The 18,160-nt window shown below is 48.0% G+C and overlaps 1 protein-coding gene across 2 annotated transcripts in view; it reads right to left on the bottom strand.

The window, feature by feature from the left end:
- The window catches only part of LOC137643829 (tonsoku-like protein), a 29,877-nt gene that overhangs the window by 10,354 nt on the left and 1,363 nt on the right, over positions 1-18,160 (bottom strand). Inside the window, exon 2 of one of the 2 annotated variants that reach the window (XM_068376539.1) lies at positions 2,019-2,158. The exons of the other annotated variant lie outside the window; for it this stretch is intronic. The gene's annotated coding sequence lies outside the window, so the exon portion shown is untranslated. The remainder of the gene's footprint in view (positions 1-2,018; positions 2,159-18,160) is intronic. 2 annotated transcript variants of the gene reach the window in all.

Here is an 18,160-nt window from a genome sequence, read left to right as displayed (position 1 = left end):
CTTGAAGGCCAGGGACGTTGCGATGCGTCTGACATCGTGTGCTTTAAGGCGACGTGACGGAGGAGGGTCTGGATTCAGGGCGTGATGGATGACCCTTTGAATCCAGGCTGAAAAGGCATTCTTGATGACCCTCCTCTCCGTCCTCCCTGTGCTCCCAAACAGGGCTTGCACGTGAGGACGAACTGCAGCTGTTCTTTAAGATAATCCCTCCGACTCCTTACTGCCCTAGAGCATGGTTACAAAAGCGGTCGCTCAGCACCAAGAGCATAACCGCCCGAGGACCAGGAAAAAACCAACCAGGTAATTATTAAGGTAAGAGAAGTTGCCCCCCCTGAAGGGGAAAAAACTCATACCTGGGAAGGGAACCTCCCTCGAAAGGGAAATTACCCACCCATGGAGGCGAACCTCCTGAGCGTTCTAAATGAACTAAGGAGCTGACAGTTGTCACGGGAGAACTTCTAGGAGAAGGGACACGCCCATGACGAAGTCGTAGAGGAGGCGGCAACAGCAGACTCCCCAGGCCCAAACAGGACAGCTCTGCTTCGTTGGCACATTAGGCAAACGAAAAAACTAGACAGTTAACTGTGAAAATAAAATAATTAGTTAACATTTATTCCCCCGGAGAACTCCGAAGAGGAACCCCGAGGGAAAAGAACATAAGAATTACGCACCAGTAATGCACCCTCCTCCCCCATTGACACTCAAGGAAGGGGGGGGGGAAGGCGGAAAACTGTAACAAAAACAAAATTATAAAAATTATAATTATGTAATTCATATAAAAATGTTCACTAATAGTAAGAACGAATGAACCCCTTAGGGAAGCGTTCTACACAGAAGCTGAAAAGTTAACAAATACAATTAGATTTGATTAAAAATAATTGAGACAAAATAAACGGAGTAGCAACTCAACCCGCAACGGGAAGGAAGCTACCGTAATACGAAGTAGTAATAAAAGGGTGAACGACCTCAAGAGAGAGAGAGAGAGAGACCGTGGTCAAACTAAACTCCCATGTTCCCTACGCTGATAGACAAAGTTCCCCGTAGGGAAATAGGAACAGCGGAGAAACAGATAAATAAATAAAGTCCAGCGATGACGATTCCCCACGGCGCCCGCCGAAGGGAAGACCGAAGGACCAAGGGAGAGATCGCGACCCATGAAATGTCACCGTGGGGGCCTGGGACCACACGGAGATGTTTTCGTACAAATGAGTGGACTTCCTGCACACACACAGCACAAACACTGAAAATTAAACTTACTGTATTTCTATACTCAAATATATACATAAACATAAGGATGTCTACATTTATATTAAGTATAAGAAAAGTAAGTAATTAAAGACAAAACATTAATGGCTGCCATGCGAGGACGGGACAGAGACGTCTGCTCATCGTCCGAGCCAAAAGTGAAGTGAGGCAGCTCACCACTGTGTGAGGGGGGAGGGGTAGCTAGCTACCCCTCTCCTATCCTCGTGCTAACTAGTGCGGGGGTAGTTTAACCCTCGTTAAAATCTAATGGCTCGTCATTTCAGCTACGCCGAAAGTAATACCCTATGTAAATAGCGTGGTTTGTATTTCGGTTACGGAACAAACTAGAATTAACTACTTGGTGAATCTTTCCATTAGCAATTCACATGTTCTTATCCCCAAAGAACAATAAGTCAATTACCTGGCAGACTATGCCTTCCCAACTTTCATTTATTAGTGTCATGAATGAACTTCAAAGAGGGCATAATATTTCATAACAAAGTTTGGCGATGGATTAATCTTATACATGCACACAAATGCGTCTGGTTAAAATTTACTGAACAATTTGATGAAAATTTAAACCATTTAGTTATTCTAATTGAAAGTAATAACCATTTACAGTAATGCATAAATGAATTTCAGAGATTTACTCTTATGAGGTACAATGATTGGATCAAGACTTTAATAAATCGTCCTCCAATACAAGGTCAGGTAATTGGTTAGTGTTATACAAACTAGCAAATCTCCTTGATAAAGGGGGTCTAAGCACTAACCCTGAACCTTGACCTCTAGTCTTTTTCTGAATCCGAGACAACAATTCTATCCATAATGAAGCTGGTGGCTGAGGTGTGTAAACTGCCTGTGAAGTAACCACTTTTTCCAATTTGGTAGGATAAGACACTTCCAAACTTACCTGAAACAATTAATCAGGGTACATCTACGCAATAAGGTTACAAAAAAGAGTGCAAAGAATATTGGAAAAGATTTAAATGTTTTAAATTTTACAGGTAAGTGTCACTTAAACAGGGCTTCAGGAGAAGAAGCAATATGAACTTCAGAGGGTTATGAATATAATTACAATTTTTAAAACTACTTTTATTCAATACTTACCCATCGGTTTACAAATACCCATCTTAAGTGATTGGTGTTCTTACAGGTAGGCTCTAAGTTAAAGATGAAGCAAAGCATGACCCCTAGTGTCTCAGATGGCAATCAAGCCATTCCCATGTTTTACAAGATTAAACTGATGGTTTGTATTTTAGAGTAAAAGCCAATACAATATATTATAGTGATCATGCAGTCATCAATCGAAGAGATTTGAAAATAAATAAATAAAACTCCCATATATAGAAGGTATTAAAAATATAATAAATATATTAAAAGCTAAGAACCCCTTTTTTTGTTTCATATCGCAAGCCCATAGGAAGCACCCTTAATAAAGTTTACAAAACAAAACAGGTATAGAATATGATAAATTTCGTAGATAATTTGTATTTTTCCTACCATACAAACCTTAGCTATTTACATGGGGTATTATTTTGGCGGAGCTGAAATGACGAGCCATTAAATTTTAACGAGGGTTAACTACCCCCTCGCTAGTTAGCGGGGGGTAGGGAAGGGGTAGCTAGCTACCCCTCCCCCCCCCTCACACATTGTGAATAGCTCAATTCACTTAAAGGTAGGACTTGACTTGGGGGTCAGGGCTGGCGGGTAACATTTGCGTAAATAGCTAAGGTTTGTATGGTAGGAAAAATACAAATTATCTACGAAATTTGTCATTTGTTCCGTAACCTAATACAAACCACGCTATTTACATGGGGTGACTTACCCTTAGGAAGGGCGGAAAGTCCCCAGCCTTCTGGCTTCGGCTTTACCCGGGGACTCCAATTCCGAGTTGTAGAACTCAAGGAACGGGAGTCCCTAACCCTTGCACGTTGTCATGTTTAACCATCGTGCGGCCTACTAGGATGTGTGTGAAGGAGAATAACGTGACTCGTCCTAGGAAGTTGACCTGGAGTTCTTTATGTGGAACTCTAGGCTAGGACGTTCCCAATACCACCTCGTCAGGGTATGGGGCACGCGACAGTATTAAGGCTAATACTAGGAGCACAAGGAAGCATGGTTTACCTGCAGAGGTTGAGGTCAGCTGCGCAAAGACCTGGATGCTGCTATCCCCAAGAGAGGGGAGAATGAAGAAAGAAGTAAGGGCCAGACATACTCTTTCATTCACGCAGACTAAAACCGGGTAACAATGCCCTCAACCTTCTGCTACTTGTCCAATAAAGAGCCTGAGGTTAGACCAGCTGTTGTGCAGCCACCACAGGACCGATAGAAAACGTATCGAGGTTCCTGTGGGTCACGTCCTGCAGGTAGTGGGCTGTGAACGTCGTCTGATGTTTCCAGACCCCAGCTTGTAGAACCTGCGTCACAGAGAAGTTTCTCTTGAAGGCCAGGGAAGTAGCAACACCCCTGACGTCGTGAGCTCTGGGACGACGTGACGGAGGAGAGTCGGGATTCAAGGTGCTGCCTATCACCTTGCGAATCCATGAAGAGATGGAGTTCTTGGTGACCCTCCTCTTTGTCCTCCCTGTGCTCACAAACAAAGCTTGCACATGAGGACGGGCTGCAGCTGTTCTTTTGAGGTAGCGCCTCAGACTCCTGACTGGGCACAGTAACAGATGGTCTGGGTCACTTGTTACAGAACGTAGACTCGTTACCTTGAAGGAGTCGAATCTTGGATCCGACACCCCAGGGTTTTGAGTCTTAGCAATGAACTCAGGGACGAACTTGAACGTTACCTCCCCCCATCCCCTTGAATGGGCAACGTCGTAGGAGAGACCATGAAGTTCACTTACTCGTTTGGCCAAGGCCAACGCGAGTAGGAACACCGTCTTCCACATTAGGTGGCGATCAGACGCCTGGCGTAATGGTTCAAAGGGAGCTCTTTTCAGAGCCCTGAGCACTTGAACCACATTCCAAGGAGGGGGTCTGACTTCCGACTGGGGGCAAGTAAGCTCGTAGTTGCGTATGAGTAGAGAAAGTTCCAACGAAGAGGAAATATCCACTCCTTTCAGCCTGAAGGCTAAGCTTAAGGCTGAGCGATAGCCTTTCACCACCGAGACCGAAAGGCGCATTTCCTCCCGAAGATATACAAGGAACTCCGCTATTGTTGGAATAGTGGCATCGAGCGGAGAGATACCCCTTCCACGACACCAACCACAAAAGACTTTCCACTTCGCCTGGTAGACGCTGGCAGAGGATTCTCGCAGGTGTCGAGACATCCTGTCCGCAACCTGTTGAGAAAATCCTCTCTCCGTGAGGAGTCGCTGGATAGTCTCCAGGCGTGAAGCCGAAGCGAAGCTACGGCCTTGTGGAAGATGTTGCAATGTGGTTGTCTGAGTAGCTTGTGACGTGGAGGGAGTTCTCTGGGGGTCCCGTTAGGAGTTGCAGAAGGTCCGGGAACCATTCCGCATGATGCCATAGCGGAGCTATGAGAGTTATGGAGAGGTTGACCGATAGGTTGGCCTTGTTGAGCACCCTTCTCATCAGACAAAAAGGTGGGAAGGCATAAACGTCCATGTTGTCCCACCTGTGTTGAAATGCATCCTGCCAGAGAGCCTTGGGGTCCGGGACTGGAGAGCAGTAAAGGGGCAGCCTGAAATTCAAGGCTGTCGCAAACAGGTCTACAGTCGGGGAACCCCACAAAGTCAGGACTTTGTTGGCTATCTGAGGATCCAAAGACCACTCGGTACTCACTATCTGCGTCGCCCTGCTGAGGCTGTCGGCGAGGACATTCCTCTTGTCAGGAATGAAGCGAGCTGACAGTGAGATCGAGCGGGTTTCGGACCATCTCAGAATCTCTACTGCAAGATGGGATAGCTGTTGCGAGAAGGTACCTCCCTGCTTGTTGATATAAGCCACTACTGTGGTGTTGTCGCTCATCACCACCACGGAGTGGCCCGACAGGGTTTGTTGGAACTGTTGAAGAGCCAGAAAAACGGCCTTCAATTCTAGCAGGTTGATGTGGAGGCACTTTTCCGATTCTGACCAAAGGCCTGAGGCTCTTTGGTTCAGAATGTGTTCCCCCACCCTTGATTTGACGCGTCCGTAAACAGAGTCAAATCTGGGGGGAGGATGAGAAGATCTGCTCCCTTCCGTAGGTTCTCGTCGTCCAGCCACCATTGAAGATCCGCCTGTTCCGAAGGTCCTATGGGAACTAGGAAATCCCGGGAATCGTTTCCCTGATTCCATCGTGACTTCAGCCGCCACTGAAGGGATCTCATCCTGAGGCGGCCGTTTGGAACAAGACGAACCAAAGATGATAGATGGCCTAAGAGACGTAACCACAGTTGGGCTGGAAGCTCTTCTCGTCTGAGGAAAGGTTCTGCTACCTTCCTCAGCCTTGCTATCCTTTCGTCTGATGGAAAGGCTTTGTGGAGAATCGTGTCTAGTTTCATGCCTAGGTATACCAGTTTCTTCGTAGGGCGCAGAGAGGACTTCTCGAGATTTACCAAGATCCCTAGATCTTGGCAAACTTCCAGAAGCCTGTCTCGGTGTCGCAGAAGGGTCGACTCCGAGTCTGCCAGGATTAGACAGTCGTCCAGATAACGAAGGAGACAGATGCCGTTCCTGTGAGCCCACGACGAGATCAGAGTGAACACCTTGGTGAACACCTGGAGTGCCGTGGAGAGACCGAAACACAGCACCTTGAACTGGTAGGTCTTGCCGTCTAGGCTGAATCTTAAGTACTTCCTGGAAGACGGATGGATGGGGATCTGGAAGTACGCGTCCTTCAGATCCAGAGTGCACATAAAGTCTTGTGGTCTCACTGCAAGTCTAACCGTGTCCGCTGTCTCCATACTGAAACAAGTTTGTACGACAAACTTGTTTAGTGCTGAGAGGTCGATGACCGGTCTCCAGCCTCCAGACGCCTTCTTTACAAGAAAGAGTCGACTGAAGAAGCCTGGGGAGCCGTTGTCGACCTCCTGGAGAGCATCCTTCTTGAGCATGGTCTCGACTTCTGCCCGGAGGGCCAACCCCTTTGCCGATCCCAAGGCATAGGAGTTCAACGACACTGGATTCGCTGTCAGGGGAGGTAGAGATGTTGTGAACGGGACGCGATACCCTTGACCGATCACAGAGACCGTCCAAGGGTCGGCCCCGAGTTGCTGCCACCTCTGCACGCAACTTTTTAGGCATCCCCCCACAGGTGGACACGCGGGGGGACTGCCACTCCTAGTGTTTGCGACCTTTGCCGCTTCCTCTAGGAGTTCTACCTCCCTTAGAGGACTTGCCGCGTTTCTTGTCTTTCGGCTGAAAGGACTGCGGCTTAGACACGCTTGTCTTAGCTGCCGGAGCCTGCTTAGGTGTCTTGCGAGGCTGCTGTTGACGTTGTTGTTGAGGGGCTGGAGGTTTATAGGGCCGAGATGTCAGGGCCCTTTGGAGGAGAGAGTCCTGGTTCGATCTCCTCCACCTCTCAGCCGTCTGCTCAATGTCACGAGGCTCCAGTACCTCCCCTCCAAAAATAGAGGAGTGCCTGAGCCTGCTGACGTCTGCAGTGGGGATCTTCGGATGGAACCTCTCGGACACTGAATCGCGTCTTTTGAGGATCATGTTGGCCCACAGGTTAGTGACCTGGTGGGCTAGAAACTCAATAGAGCGAGTGCCCGAGAGGAGGAAGGTCTCCAAAGCTTTCCTATTGCTCTCCTTGGACAGATCCTCGGATCGCAATAGGATGCCCAGAGACCGAAGCCAGAGATCAAGCCACGAAGTTGCCTGCATGGCACTCTTCGCGACTTTTTCCAGGTTTTGGGTCTCTGACGCTGCAAACGTCACCTGCCGGGTAGAGAGCTTCTCGAAAGAAGTTCCCTTTGCTAGTTCTTCCACGGAATGATGGAGTGGAAGAGACATGCAAGACTCCCCGTCGATATCGAAATACCTCCTCTGTTGGACTAGAGGAGTTGGGAGGAGTTTGAACCCGGCAGAAGAACGTCCTGAGGAGGCCAGACCGGAGAGTTGAGCTTTGACCTTGTCTCTGGCGCCTTTCACCCCTTTAGACCAGGGCAAAGCCGCACTAGTCTTGGGGGGCTTCTGGACACCAAAGACCTCGTCAAGCACGGTGTCTTTCCCCTCGCGAGGGGCTGTCTCCGGGTCCTTGATTTTGTTGAGCTCCCTCATCAATCCAAGGACCTGCCAGAACGCATGTTCTGACTCGCTGTGCTCTCCTCTTGGTGGACTGGCAGCTAAGTCTCCCATCCCCAAGAGATCTTCTTGGGGAGAAACGTGGACGTCCTCCCCAGGGATAGCTAGCTCTTGACGAATCCTCAATGAAGATTTTGGAACAGTCTTGGTGTCCTTCGATTCCCTCCTGGGAGGGAAGTAGGACTCCAACAAAGATGCCCGAGGAGGACCTTCCTCATGTGCAACCCCTCCTCTATCCGGAGAAAATTCTCCCCTTGGTGCCAAGGGAGAATTCTCCGAGTTAGAGGAATCCCCCAAGAACGAGATAAACTCATCTACAGGAGGGGGTGGAGCTGCAGAGGTTGGAGAAGGAGAAGGGGTCCGCCTGATGGGGTTCCAGGAGACCAGCTTTTTCCGGGGAGGAGTCACCACGAAGCCCACTCCTTTCCTTTTCTTCAACGGTGGAGAACCCGTCACAGGGTCCCGTCCCTGATCAGTGCTGGAAGGCTTAATAGCCTGGACCACAGCATTGATCATGTGGCGGAACCATGGTAGACGGGTAACTGACGCTGTGTCAGCAATCCCCGCAGGTGAAAAGGGGATCTCGCGACCCTTAGGAGTGGACACCACGGGGCCTTCCTGAAAAGAAAAAGATGATTGCCTAGACCTCTCTGCCGATCTTTCTTGTTCTGACGTTGTCCTCCTCTTGTGCGGAGGTGAATCCTGGGAACGCCTCCCAGGAGGAGCGTCCTGCTGATGATCCTTGCGATCCGTATGACCCACACGGGCGGGTACGATGCCGCGCCCGGGAGAGCGCGTGAAAGAAGTTTCGCGCGCGGGCGAAGGTTCGCGCGTGGGTGTGGGCGCGCGCGAGCGCGTGAGGGCGCAAGGGCGCACGTGAGCGTGGCGATAGGGCGCGCTGGCGAGCGTCCTGTGGGTGAGCGTTGGCGCGTAGGAGAATGGTGACCATAGGACCGCACGTGGTGGCGCGCAGGTGATTGGTGCGCAGGTGAACGCGCAGGTGAATGGCGCGCAGGAGGGTATGCACGAGGTCGAGTAGGAGAGCATGCATACGAACGCGTAGGAGAACGTTCCAGAGAACGAGCTGGCGAGTGGGCGCGCGACCTCTTAGGAGAGCGCTGGTGATGGTGGGAGGGAGAGAGATGTCTCCAAGAAAACTTGGTCTCCCTCAACTGGTGGCGCGCAGATCTGTCAGTGATTGGGGCGCATGAAGGAGAGGCCCCTTCTTTAGAGCCTGCAGGCCCCACAGCTTGTTGGCATGAAGGGCGAGCTGTAGGAGATCGTGGGCGTGGGTGCGCCAAACTTAAGAGGCGCTCAGTAATCGAAGGGCGCGCAGGAGCAACTGGGAGTGCAGGAATCGACGAGAGAGACAAAGGTGAACCCTCGCGAGCGTCTGAATCAGAAGATCTTGAGGGCGCTGGCAAGCGTGGGCGCGCAGGGCGTGCAACAGGCAGAGGCACTAGTGCGTGCTTGCGCGCGCAGGAGAGTGATGGCGCGCAGTGCGCCCATCAGGAAGTTGTTGCTTCTCAGGCTGGGGGCACCCTAAGGAGCGCTGGCGAGCAGGGGAGCTCTGGCGAGTAGGAGATCGCTGGCGCGTTGGAAGGCGTTGTACATTCTCTGGATGTCCAGGAGAGCGCTGGCGCGCAGGGGACCGCTGGCGCGTTGGGGAGCGTTGGTCCTTCACAGGCTGAAGAGCGCGCCCAGAAAGGCGCTGGCAAGCAGGAGATGGCTGGCGCGTTGGGGAGCGTTAATCATCCTCAAGATGAAGAGCGCGCTGGCGAGCCGGAGAGCGCTGGCGCACAGGAGATCGCTGGCGCGTTGGAGAGCGCTGGCGAACAGGAGATCGTTGACGAGTAGGTGACGAAGATGACCTACGCTCAACTGCACGCAAGCGCGCAGGGGCCAGGGACTTAACCCCAGAGTCCTTTTCCCCCGAAGGGGACGGTGCCTGTAGGATTACAGGTGACGGCAGCACTGAAGATCTGGCAGGAGTAGGGGATCGTGAACGATCCGCAGAGAGGTCAAGGGATGTTGCAGGTATGACCTTCTCCTGACGAGGTAGTTCCTTCACAGGGGGAGGAGAAGGAGACCCAAAGAGGCGCCTCTTCACCTTTATAGGGAGAAGGGAGCCCCCTCTCTCGAAGAGGCCTACGGGCCTTACGTCGAATGCGACCCCTGGGTAAGGAGTCAGGGTCATCGGTCCTTCGAAGAGGTGTCTCTGAAAGCGCGCTCCCCAGGGGGGGGGGAGACGAGCTCGCAGGAGAGACCGGAGGACCCACCTTCCCCTTCGAAGGCTGCGCGGAAGGGAGAGGTGAGTCTTCAGCAACATCCGAGGCAGCAGGATCAAGGGTTTGACTTGTCACGTCAGAAGGGACAGTCAAAACAGCGTCGACAATGTCCGAAGGATAAACCTCCGGAATTACCGGTGACTGTTTGACTGCAGCCCCCAGCTGCAACAAGTCAAACAGGCCTTCCTTGGAGGGAGTGCCCTTAAGCCCCAAGGAAGCCCAAAGCTGAAATAAACCATGGTTAGATACCGTACAGTCAAATTCATCAAAATATAAAATATCCTCCTCCGGGGGAAGAGAGGGAACAACCTCGCTAAGGGAAGCCACGCCCTCTCCACCACCCCGAGGTTGGCAAAAACCACTAGGTCCTGCGATCTCACTCGGCGGTTTCACAGGTGAAGCCAGACGAGGGAGACCTTCGGAGGAGGTTCAGGCGGCGCAAGAGGAGTCCTTAGAAACCTCCTTCTTCAAAGTCACCTTCGAAGGAGATCGGTCTCTCTTGGACTTCTTCTTGCGCCTACGGCCGAACTTCTCCCACTGGGAGGCAGACCACTCCCTCCACTCACTGCACACATTTTCCTTGTCACACCGTTGACCTCGGCAAAGGGGGCAAAGGGCGTGAGGATCCGTATCCATAGAGGACATAAAGGTCCTGCACGGGCGATTAGGAAGTCCAGGTCAAGTACGCATTGTTATAGAGTCGAGGCCAACTTCACACACAAACTGTTTAAAGAGAAAGCAGAAAAGGATTAAAGGCTGTCAAGCGAGGGTGAGAGCAGAAACGTCTGATCATCACCCGAGCCAAAAGTGAATTGAGCTATTCAAAGTGTGTGAGGGGGGGAGGGGTAGCTAGCTACCCCTTCCCTACCCCCCGCTAACTAGCGAGGGGGTAGTTAACCCTCGTTAAAATTTAATGGCTCGTCATTTCAGCTCCGCCAAAATAATACCCCATGTAAATAGCGTGGTTTGTATTAGGTTATGGAACAACTGGAGTTTACAAACTACCATGTGCAGTTTTCTGAAAAAGTTTATTGGGACAAACTGGCCATTCTCTTTCTCAAAGAACATCTAAACACAAAAGATCTGTCAGATATAGTTTTGAGAATGCAGGGATATTTGTTCATCTTAGATCTAGGGCATCAGATTAACTGGAGTGAGACATCTTTGCTTTCAAAAATGGCCTGTCCATACAAAGAAAAATATTGGAATCGGCCATCATAAACTAAACAATTATTATTATCATCATTATTACTTGCTAAGCTACAACCCTTGTTGGAAAAGCAGGATGCTATAAGTCCAGGGGCTCCAACAGGGAAAATAGCCCAGTGAGGAAAAAACAAAGAAAAATAAAATATATGAAGAACAGTGACATTAAAATAAATATCTCTTATTTATGAACTTATCCACAGGACAATGGAAAGCTGACATAGTGCATAACACCCTTCTGAATCCAATTATCAAAAAGATATTCCAGCGAGACCGATTGCCAGATAACTATCCATGGTCAAGATATTAATCAGAATAATGGGAAACACCCTTTTGCTTTCATACATAAACTGTCTGTATCCATTTCTTGTCTCCTTTTACTGTTCACTGTGAAGTGGGCCAATGTGTATTGGCTGAAATAAATTATGATTGATTTTTATTTCCTATGTTTCTTTTATAGGCCTTTTTTCAAATAATGTTAAACTGTTTAATTAAAGTTAAAAGAAATAAATAGACACATATGATCAGCGGCAGACACTACTAGATTCTATCGAGCTTGTGCAGGTCTTGAACCCCCATCCAATAGTTTGCCAAACAGGGACTTATGCATAGTACATCATTTTGCATACCGGTAGACTATATTCCACTATAGGGTAACCCAGGAGCCTTTGTAGTTGGTTGGGACGGACTGGGTCAGTAATTGAAATGTTGGTAAATATGATATTTTAATTATAAAATAAATTTTTGAATATACTTACCCGGTGAATATATAATAGCTGCAACTCTGCGGCTCGACAGAAAACACACTCAAAAAACTCGCGAGCGATCGCTATGAAGGTTGCGGGTGTGCCCACCAGCGCCAACTGTCGGCCAGATACCACTCTTGTATGTAAACAAAACCTTCAATTCTTCTCGTCCCGCTGCGTCTCTATTGGGGAGGAAGGGAGGGTCATTTAATTTATATATTCACCGGGTAAGTATATTCAAAAATTTATTTTATAATTAAAATATCATTTTTAAATATTTAACTTGGCCGGTGAATATATAATAGCTGATTCACACCCAAGGATGTGGGTAGAGACCAGAGTTAATTATGTTTACAGCGTATAAGCTAAGAGTTTTTTCATTTTGACAGTTATCAATATAACAAAACCAAAATATATAGGTACCTGGTAAGGAAGTTGACTTAGACGATTACTCTGCCTTGTAAGTCTGTCTTCCTCACGGAGCCCAGCGATCCTCTTAGGATGCTGAAAGACTCCCAGGAGCTGAAGTATCAAGGGTTGCAACCCATACAACAGGACCTCATCAAACCCCTAATCTGAGCGCTCTCAAGAAATGACTTTGACCACCCGCCAAATCAACCAGGATGCGAAAGGCTTCTTAGCCTTCCGAACAACCCATAAAACAATATTAAAAACATTTCAAGAGACAGATTAAAAGGATATTGGAATTAGGGAAGTGTAGTGGTAGAACCCTCACCCACTACTGCACTCGCTGCAACGAATGGACCCAGTGTGTAGCAGTCCTCGTAAAGAGTCTGGACATCTTTTAAGTAAAATGACGCGAACACTGACTTGCTTCTCCAAAAAGTCGCGTCCATAATACTTTGCAGAGATTTATTTTGCTTGAAGGCCACGGAGGTTGCTATATCTCTAACTTCGTGCGTCTTAACCTTAAGCAAACATCGGTCTTTCTCATTCAAGAGAGAATGAGCTTCTCGTATTAAAAAAAATCTGATAAAATATGACAAAGCATTCTTTGACATAGGCAATGAAGGTTTCTTAACTGAGCACCATAATGCCTCAGATTTCCCTCGTAATGACTAAGTACGAGCTAAATCGAACTTAAGAGCTCTAACAGGACATAATACTCTTTCCAGTTCGTTGCCTACGATCTCTGATAAGCAAGGAATATCAAAAGATTTAGGCCAAGGACGAGAAGGCAGTTCATTTTTGGCCAGGAAACCAAGTTGAAGTGAACAAGTGGCTTTTTTCTGTAGAAAAGCCGATGTTCTTACTGAAGGCATGAAGTTCATTGACCCTTTTAGCCGAAGCCAAGCACACTAGGAAAAGTGTCTTGAGGGTGAGATCCTTCAGGGAGGCTGAATGTAATGGCTCAAACCTGTCTGACATGAGGAACCTTAGGACCACGTCTAAGTTCCATCCAGGAGTTGCCAAACGACGTTCCTTAGAGGTCTCGAAAGACTTAAGGAGATCTTGGAGATCTTTATTGTTGGAAAGATCTAAGCCTCTATGTCGAAAGACCAAAGCCAACATGCTCCTGTAGCCCTTAATCGTGGGAGCTGAAAGGGAGTGAACCTTTCTCAGATGTAAAAGAAAATCTGCGATTTGGGCTACAGAGGCACTGGACGAGGACACAGATGCTGACTTGCACCAGTCTCGAAAGACTTCCCACTTCGACTGGTATACTCTAATGGTAGAAGCTCTCCTAGCTCTTGCAATCGCACTGGCTGCCTCCTTTGAAAAACCTCTAGCTCTTGAGAGTCTTTCGATAGTCTGAAGGAAGTCAGACGAAGAGCGGGGAGGCTTTGATGGACATTCTTTACGTGGGGCTGACGTAACAGATCTACCGTTAGAGGAAGACTTCTTGGAAAGTCTACCAGTCATTGAAGTACCTCGGTGCACCACTCTCTCGCGGGCCAGAGGGTAGCAACCAACGTCAACCTTGTCCCTTCGTGAGAGGCGAACTTCTGCAGTACCTTGTTGACTATCTTGAATGGTGGGAATGCATATAAGTCCAGAAAAGACCAATCCAGTAGAAACGCGTCTATGTAGATTGCTTCTGTATTTAGGACTGGAGAGCAATAGATTGGTAACCTTTTGGTCAACGAGGAGGCAAAGAGGTCTATGGTGGGTTGACCCCAAGTAGCCCAAAGACTCTTGCCCACGTCATTGTGGAGGGTCCATTCCGTGGGGATCACCTGACCCCTCCGACTGAGACAGTCTGCCAAGACGTTCAAGTCCCCCTGGATGAATCTCGTCAACAGGGAGATGCCTCGAATTCTTGACCATAAGAGAAGGTCCCTTGCGATCTCGAGCAGCGTGAAGGAGTGTGTGCCTCCTTGCTTGGAGATGTACGCCAAAGTTGTGGTGTTGTCTGAGTTGCCTCTACCACTAAGTTTCGAAGAAGCCTTCTAATATCATCAAGGCCAAGTGGACTGCTAATAGCTCCTTGCCGTTGATGTGCATGCTCTTCTGACTTGAGGTCCACAGACCCGAGCATTACCGACCGTCCAGGGTCGCACCCCAACCCAAATCCGACGCGTCTGAGGACAACACGTGGTTTGGGTTCTTGACTGCTAGGGATAGTCCCTCTCTCAGACTGATATTGCTGTCCCACCATTTCAGGCATGCCTTTACTGGTTCGGAGACTGGGAATGATACCGTCTCTAATGTCTTGTCCTAGTTCCAGTGAGAGGCTAGATGGAACCGGAGAGGCAGAAGGTGTAGTCTCCCTAGTGAGACAAACTGCTCCAGGGATGAGAGAGTCCCTACGAGACTGTTCCAACTCCTGACTGAATAAACGTTTCGTTTCAGCATTAGTTGGACTTCGAGCAGGGCTTGACTGCGAATCTCCATCCCCAAATATAGAATAATCTGGGATGGGATCAGTTGGGACTTTTAGGTTGACCAAAAGTCCCAACTCCCTGGCCAGACTCAACGTCCAATGTAGATCCTGCAGACAGTGAAGACTGGACGATGCTCTGAGAAGCCAGTCGTCCAAGTACAGGGAGGCTCGGATCCCCGATAGATGGAGGGATTTTGCCACATTCCTCATGAGCCTCGTAAACACGAGAGGCGCAGGACTGAGGCCAAAGCACAGGGCTCGAAACTGGTACCCCACATTCCTGTAAACAAACCTCAGAAACGGTTGGGAATCCGGGTGTATAGGAATGTGGAAGTATGCCTCCTGAAGGTCGAGAGAGACCATCCAGTCGCCTTCCATAAATGCTGTCAAGACAGCCTGGTAGACTTCATCGTGAAGTTAGTCTTGACAAAGAACACATTGAGCGCACTTGCCTCTTACGTACTCCTGCAGTGAACATGGCTGCCAAACCATGGAGCCATCCCTGAGGGACTTGTTCCTGCAGAGAACGTGGCTGTCAGATCATTGGAGCCATCCCTGAAAGCCTTGTTTATGCATGACATAATTGTACAGCAAAACTTCAAAGGCTCGAAAATAGCTGTGAAGTCGACCTGTAAAAGCTTGGAGCGTCTCATGGCCAGGCGCCAGGGAGAGTCTATGAGGTTTGAGAAGTCTATCTGGGCAGAGGCAGGAACTCCCAAGCCGAGAACTTCTCTCGTGTCATATCAGACTCTCGCTCTATAAGCCAGTTTAAAAGAAGGGAAAGCAAAGGCTGTCTCCCCCAAACTCCTCCTGGTGATAAACCAGTCGCCTAGCAAACGTAAAGCTCTCTTAGAAGAGCGAGAGAGCACTAGCTTATAAAACAACGGCTTCGAAGTAGCTAGGCCTAGTGTAAGCTCTGACGTTTAGGCGAACGAGGAGCAGCAGTTACAAAAAGATAAGGACAAAGATCCTTAAAAATCAGCATGATTTATTTAAAGTCCATAGAGGGCTAAGCAGCTTTAGGCTCCTCTCCGTCTGACAGAGTCCTCAAGGGAATATCAGTAGGAGGGGGAACAGCAACTTCCTCATCTGAAGGAACCTTGTCCGATAATAGCCGAGTCTCAAGCAAGGGAGAGACCTACCGTGGTGGCAATGCTTTACAAGCAGAGTCCACACGCACTGGTGCATTAGTAGTGGACCAGGACGCAACGTCATGTAACTGCTTGACAGTCTGTGAACTGTCAACAACAACAGGTGCGTGAGACCAGGACGCAACGTCATGTAACTGCTTGACAGTCTGTGAACTGTCAACAACAACAGGTGCGTGAGGACGCACAGCGTCCACTCGAGACTGCTTTGACCGCCTAGACTGAGCAGTCAAAACAACTCTAGAATGCGGAGGTTGACGCTCAGCGTCAAAACAAGTCAACTCCGATTGTTAGCGAACGTCCTGAACGTCAACAGGAGCATCAGCAAGTGGCCTAACGTCCAAATGTGGCTGAAAATCCACACGAGACCGCATCGAGTGTGGTTCTAAACAACCTGACTGACGTGACTTGGCTACGCCAACGTCAACAGGACGCACAAAGGAACGTTAGGGTGGCTGAAGGCCAGGATCTCGATGAGATAAACGGCTAGGCTCAACGGACTTATCGGCAGAATAGTCTTCCATAAGGGAGGCAAGCTTATTCTGCATGTCTTGCCGTACAACCCATTTAGGATCAACGGGAATGGTTGCGGTAAGAGACGAGGGTAACGTCTGTGACCGCAAAACCTTGCCTACAAAAAGACTCTCGGAGTCTGTGTTACGCTTTTGTTAGGCGGCGAGCAGTCTTCCGATGACTGCATAGGGTCAGAGCTGTCCTAATGGTTAAAACCAGGACGCTGGACCTGTCCTGAAAGGACTGACTTTCGCTTAAAGGGCCTCGAAACCTTGTTCCACGGTTTCTTATGCGAAAAGCCTTCGGATGACGAGGAGAAAATCGTCTCTCTCGCCTTATGGTAGGGGTGATCTTGGTAAGATACACCCGATACCATAGAGGGAACGTCTGTTCGCTGATCAAGGCCTCTCGAACCCATAAGTCGTACGACATTACTTCTCCCCTGGGCTTGGGAGCTTGCAAGAGGTCCCGGACTAGGCGAACGACAGGCACGAACAGACGAACCCTCGGTCGCAACACTGATAACACTTTGCGCAATATCACTTTATCACTACGATTTTCTGTTTTGCACTTATTTCACTGAAATCAAATTTTTTAACAATTCACATTAGGTATGAATAAAACTGATTTCTACCTGAAGCACGCAATTCTACCCTCATCAAAAGGTTGTAATTGCGAAATCAGTCGTATAATGTAAGCACATTAATACCAGCAAAAAACAGTAAACATATTTTAAGATAAAAAAATCAGTGGCTGGGGAAGAGACTAAACACTAGTTCATTCAAAACTACGTTTTCAATCTCTCACCGTACATTGCCTTGGGACGAGAATAAAAAACTAAAAACGTTTTATCCTTTCTCCCCGTACAGAGACTAGGGACGAGAGTAACTCGAGAACAACATTACCCGCTTGGGACGAGATAAAGATCGGAACGTTTTCTCTCCTCTCTCTCCCTCCGTCTCTATCTCTCTCTCTTGATTTCGCACCTAAGAGAAGAGCCCACTTACGTTTCGTCAAAAAAACAGGTTATTTGACCAAAGGAAAAAAAAAACTGAAAGGTTTTTCAATTAAAACATTTAAGCTTTGAAAGAAGAATGAACAAAACGTCAGAATCGATTTACTCTTTCTGCAAAGTGAAACCGTGATACTCTATCTCTCTATCGTAACGATAGAGCGCAAACTGCGTAGCATAAATAAACTAAACGTTAGTTCATCTTTGAAACAGTACGAAGACTATTCAAAGAAAATCTTTCATAAAATATCTATTAAAAAATATTCATTTAATAAGTTTTAAATCATTAGCTCTTTAAAAGCTATTTACGATTGAAAGGGCTCAACGTTGTTTAACTTCGGTTTCCAAGTTAGGACCGCCTACTCTCAGGAAAGGTCGCATATAAACAAATCATTAAAATTTATTTTGATGTTTATTATAAATGGAAAGCTAATCGAAGAGGCCTAATAAAGGCGGTTGAGATATAAAATATATAGAGGAAAATCTATAATTAATTTATAACGTGATAAGATAATTGCTAAAAGCCTAAACACACTTCCGTACTGAGGGAAGGGTCGGCCATTTAAAAGTCAAGGAAAGTCCAAAAAACAATCCAAAGTCATCAAAAATTAAATCTATCCAAAAACGAGTTCAAGATTTAGGTTGAAGATAAAACACCTGTACTGCGAAAGCTCAAACCAAAATGAAGTACTTCACCAAATATGTTAAAAAAACTCCAGGTTCTACAGCGAGTATGAATACGTCTTGTCGTCAACGTCGACAGAGAAGAATTGAAGGTTTTGTTTACATACAAGAGTGGTATCTGGCCGACAGTTGGCGCTGGTGGGCACACCCGCAACCTTCATAGCGATCGCTCGCGAGTTTTTTTAGTGTGTTTTCTGTCGAGCCGCAGAGTTGCAGCTATTATATATTCACCGGCTAAGTTAAATATTTAAAAATTTACTATTGCACAATAT

This window comes from Palaemon carinicauda, chromosome 7 (assembly GCF_036898095.1).
Source record: "Palaemon carinicauda isolate YSFRI2023 chromosome 7, ASM3689809v2, whole genome shotgun sequence".
Lineage (NCBI taxonomy): Eukaryota > Metazoa > Arthropoda > Malacostraca > Decapoda > Palaemonidae > Palaemon > Palaemon carinicauda.
The sequence above is the reverse complement of the archived record's forward strand: the minus strand, read 5'-3'. Positions and strand labels throughout refer to the sequence as shown.